The sequence below is a fragment of the Limulus polyphemus genome, unplaced genomic scaffold (assembly GCF_000517525.1).
Source record: "Limulus polyphemus unplaced genomic scaffold, Limulus_polyphemus-2.1.2 Scaffold2601, whole genome shotgun sequence".
Classification (NCBI taxonomy): Eukaryota; Metazoa; Arthropoda; class Merostomata; order Xiphosura; family Limulidae; genus Limulus; species Limulus polyphemus.
The window spans coordinates 12,913-18,479 of record NW_013668211.1 but is presented as its reverse complement, the minus strand read 5'-3'; the positions used below and the strand labels follow the sequence as shown (position 1 = coordinate 18,479).

The 5,567-nt window shown below is 35.4% G+C and overlaps 1 long non-coding RNA gene across 1 annotated transcript; it reads left to right on the top strand.

Annotated features, from left to right (window-relative positions):
* The first annotated feature begins 3,115 nt into the window (after positions 1-3,115).
* Positions 3,116-3,846, top strand: LOC111087762. The gene is made up of 2 exons (XR_002612412.1): positions 3,116-3,198; positions 3,793-3,846. It is a non-coding gene; the product is annotated as an uncharacterized LOC111087762 (long non-coding RNA).
* Positions 3,847-5,567: the final 1,721 nt, after the last annotated feature.

Below are 5,567 nucleotides of genomic sequence, written 5' to 3'. Positions count from 1 at the left end.
TTCTCTTCATCCCGCTCGTGATGGAAGGGAGCGGCTATGCATGGAGAATTATAAGTCATACGTCAGATCGTTTTACCTAAACTCAACCCCCATTATCGGACTTATGGTCTTTCAGGGTGGCGGAATGTAAAAATCCAAGCTAGAGAGTTAACCATGGGTGAATGGGATGCCCCGTGAAAAACCACTTTCACTGATCAGGCACCAAATAACCTACCTGACCAGTCCCGACTAAACTCACGCGGTACTGAGGCGGCATGATCAAGGAAGGAGTGATAGGCGTGGGAGTCATGGTCATTGGTTGAATAGTAGAGGAGGAATTTCTTGTTGGTTCGGAAGTGGTTGAAGGATTTTAGTTGGCTGGTTGTGGTTCTATCTTGGTTCGAGTCTTCATTTTCGCTGATGGAGGGTCGACGGAAGATGGAGAAGATAGAGCAGGAATCATCTGTATCAACGTGGTGTGACGACAGAGTTGTCGACTTGCAAGGGTGCTAGCGAGTCGGATGGAAGGCAATCAGTGGAAGGTTCAGAAATGAAGGGATGGAGGCGATGGAAGATGTTTTCTGTAGAAGTGTTGATGGGCTCAGGAGGTGGCTGGGTTCGGGTGACTTTTTTGCTTTTGTAGGGCTTGGTGTGAGTAGTCTGAGCGGTTACAGTTTCCTGGGGTTCTTTTTTGGGTGCATGGTTGGGGTTAGTTTCTGGATTTGGGACGTCTGGATGGAAGTTAGAGGCATGGTGCGTGGTAGGGATGAGACTGTTATTTTTGGGTGCTGCTGTCTAGTGGTGGGTGCAGGGGAAGACGGGACTGGACGAGGGGAGGGTATTTACTGTATGGCTTTTCGGCTTTAAAGTGAAATATATGAAAGGAACATCCGCAATCCGCCGACCACATACACATCACCACGTCACAACTGTTTCGATGAACAGCGTCTATTTCCCGTATTCCTTGAGCGGGTACGGTGCACTGCGTGTAGTTTGGTATTGAGTTCATGATCTGTTGTTTTCTGGATATCTTCATGATTGGTCTACACCTCTTACAAAAAAAAAGAAAAAGAAGTGTTTATAGTCATATCTGTCAGTAAAAGAATCGGTGGTTTTATAAAATTGAATGTTAGACAACGATCTATTACATGTATGACAAACTTTCTTTGACGGGGTGTAATTCATTTTTGCATGGACAATAATATCTTTAAGGCTCAATTTGTACTAATATAACTCAATACACGCTGTCCTGTATTCCGAAATATTCCGAAATATTGGACCCACGTAAATAACTTGTTCTGTGTCCTGACTACAGTGTTTATCTTCATTAGAAGACTCGGATATTTTGATGGAAGTCTTGAAACTACACAAACATTTGTATTTTGGATGCTGTTTTTTGTAGAGATAATTCTCTTAAATGTAGTTAGTAACATTTCGAATGAATCTCTTGTGTACTAATAATGATAGCTGCAGGACTTCAAAAGAGAAACAACATTATTGTAAGAAAATATAATTTTTCAGTAGTATTTACTTAGTTGCACAAATTATTGGTATTATTTCGATCAATTTTGAGTAAAGGAATATTATTAACTGAAAACTTATCAAACATTGGAGCTACATAACATAACTGTTCGATGTGCTCGAGCTATGTCAACGCAAGACATCGCAAGAAATTTATTAAAACATTTTATTCAACCCCGCTAGTGCCTTTTTATTTGCCAGTTTTTAATTTTAATCTTGTATGTACTGCTCTTTTTCATTTTAATATTTAGAATGATAAAAGAGATGGCAGTTTATCACATTTTGTAGTACTCTCATATAAACATCAGAAATAAAGATTAGAACAACTATTATTGAACAATAAGTTTATATTTATTTCGACGCTTTCACGTGTTCTATTTAGTCCAACTTTCGTTTGTGAAAGACTCAACTCTCAACTAACTTAACAGGTATTTTGGCTTTAAAATCTAACGGGGCTTGAGAGACAACCAGGGGCGATAAGAAACTGTTGTTTCTCTTCGTCCAAACACACAGCCTTTTTGTAACGGAAGTTTGAAGTTATTAAATGACCTTCAGCGATGTTAAAGATTCGCAATGTTTCTATTAGAGTATTTTCCATAATTCTTTACACATAGTTTCTAGTCTTATGTATTATATATATTTGGGCTGCAAATATTCAAACTAATAAAAGAGGTTGACTACGAGTACCAGGCCAACATAAGATTGATCTATGTTAGTGATTGGTGGTGTGATTTAAACATTCCAACTTAACATGTTTAACTAATTGATGGTTTAGATTTGTTTATATTACTTGCAATTCAAAAGTAAAATCGTTTATAAACAGAAAAAAAAATGAGATAATTTGACCCATCGCCATTAAAACTTCCTATGTAAACATACAGAAAACATTTTTAAACAGAACAAAATTATCAGATAATTTGACCCATCGCCATTAAAACTTCCTATGTAAACATACAGAAAACATTTTTAAACAATTTTCAGTAAAATGGTTAACTTGGCACTTTTTGTAGTTTTGTTTAATTTTTTTATATCAGTATATTTGACATCACATAACAGCATCATCTGTCCGTATGGATACATGTTGAGGAAAAGTCATTGCTGTAAGTTGTGAATAACAATTTACTTTCGTTTGCATTTTGCTCATTTATTTATGTCAAAAGTAGAGGGAAAAAATGTATCGTAGAAAATGGGTTTATATTAGTTTAAAGAGAAAACTTAATAAACTAGAAGTAAATTAGAAATTGTCACAACTTAAAAGTTTTTACTGAAACAGTATAATGTGTTTTTTCTAGTTTATTTCTTTAAGTATATTTTCCACAAGAGGATGATGATAAACGGCTATACAATACATAATTTAAATACAAAAACACGACAGTCATGAAACAAAATCACTCTCTTTACCGTTTACAAAGAATAATTCTGTGCTGATTTATTGTCAACTTTAACTTCGTTACACGATTTAATTTACTTCTTTTGATCAACATTTGGTGTTTAAGGTATGGTTAACTATGTATATTATAAATTTTTCCTTTTTTTAAGATCCATGTCCACCTGGACAGTTCAGAGGCAACGAGCAAAGACAATGTGTCCCGTGTCCTAATGATCATTATGGTGATTATTTTAGATTTTACATATGTTTGGCTTGTCCACAAGGTCGATTTGCAAATCCAGGAGCTTCCTCATTGGATGCATGTAAAAGTAAGTTTTACCAACTACTTATCATCGCACTATGAACAACACAGAACTTCCAACACCGTTCTGGTGTTATTAAGATTAATATCAACTATTTTGCACATAGACGTATGTAGCGGGAGGACTGCTCATTCTGGCAAACACGGTATACCCCCATCTGAAAAATCCCCCGTATGCCTATGATTTTGTACATAATGAGCTTTAGTAAAACCCCATAAATGAGAATTTATATAGATTTTTGTACAATGATATATTAATATCTATATATAGGATTTTTTTAGACGGATTTATTTTAAAAAAAGGAGCTGTGTATCTGATTTAGCAGAGATTCTTCTGTAACGTAAGTTACGACTAGTTGTATAGCAAATGATTTCGGTGCTTCATTCCCATTGGTTACCTTCAGGTACTGTAATTTCTAATGACTTGAAACAAAATATTTTTCACAAGATAAATATTACTAAATTGGTGCGGTTTGAAACATGTTTCGTATGAAATGTTTTTTTCTTTTGTAAACAAATAATATTAACAACACTTTATATGAAAATATTTATTTATTAACAATACGAATGTTAAACAATGATATTATTGTTTTCATTTCAGTACCCGTAATAGTAAAGATATTTACGCCTCCACTTGTTTATGCCACGGTGGGAATGCCACTTCTAATACTTTTATTAGGGTAAGCATAATATTTATGTTAGTTGGATTTCTGACCAACCCAGACACCAGAACCTGAAGTACCCATGGATCTGTGGTGAAGGAATTCCAGGTGTCCAGAAAATGTTGTAACATCACTCTCACAGACCCCACTCACATAGGTTACTCACTGATGCCATTGGCGACGGTCTGCCCGAGCAGAGGAGCCTCAAAGATAAGGATGGGATCTATTCTGAGCACAATTGGTCAAGAAGTAGAAGCCGGGGTTTGGGACACACAACAAGCAGTCGCACCTTGACTTCCAGCAGGTACGAAAGAAAGTCTAGAGGCCAACGAAAAGGAAGAATGCAAACGGGGCGACATGAATTCGTGATTCAAATGCCACTGGTACCCCCACGAACATCAAGGGACAAAGAAAATGAGTCTCACGTATCTCACGGAGAGCTACAGCAGTTAGACGAACTCCCTCCAACAAGGCATCTCTACCCAATAAATCCCAACAACATACAAGTGAAGAAATCAAAGAAAGAGCAGAAGCTGACAAATGTACCAAGGTAAAAGTCAGGAAAGAACCAAATTCGTCCTCAAATTGATGTGAGGAACGCTGATAGGCTTCAGACAAAATTTGGAAGGAAGAAAATTGTGATCTGTTCAAAGTGATCACAGGGTCCAGTCTAGAACCCCACATATCCAAAAGAAGATTAAGTCTTTGGAAATCTAAATACACATCTTCCTGGTAGTGGTAAGCCAAAGCATGTAGTTCAGCAGGTGTAGGGGACAAGGCATAGCTATCCCATCATGTAATTGAGCAGTAAATCTCCCAGCATGAACATACTGCACTATATAGAAGAAGACTTTAACATATCTTACAGACCGGTAGTGAAGAACTGATTGGTAGCTCCATTATTCTTTATCCTTAGAACTATTGTAACAAGGTGTATTACTTAATGACAAAAGACATTAGGATCATAGCAAACAACTGACAACAGTATTTATTTAAGGGTTAAGTAAAATGTAATCACTTATTTTTTGGGACACGTGGCTTACGTACAAATATTACAAACGCAAGCTTTGTTGTTATTAAACTCGAACATGTGATCGTTTTAAATGGTTTTATAATATATTTCTATAATGACCATAAGCAGAGCAAAATAAATATTTAGATTTTATTATGAAAATACTGAATAAAAATGAGATATTATATCCTATGTGTATATCTATTTTTTACTCTTTGAATAGTATATGTTACGTATTACAGTTTCAAATAGCCTAAAACTGAGTTAAATTGTAATTTAGATTTAGTAATTAAATAAATGCACATATATATCCAATTTATGATATTTGCCAACAAGATTGATACACACAGTTTTCTTTTTTTTAATACAAAGATATTTTAATATACAAACAATAATAAAAGTTACAATAACGGTTATTACAAATAGTTATAATAAACAATGATTTATATACAAAAATTTTACAAACTTACAAACAATATCGAGTCTTTTTTCTGGTCTGGAACTTCCTTGATGTTTTATCGAGGGCTAACGATGAGCGAGTTAAGTTCGAGTCGATGTAGGTACAATTCACTTAATAGGGAGCTAGCTACCTTTGTGGTCTTCACTGATCACACGTCGATTTTTTTCCACCGATGAAGTTAGGTAATTTATTTTTTTAAGTTAGGTAATGTTTTCGTAAAAGTAATAATGTCCGATGTGAAT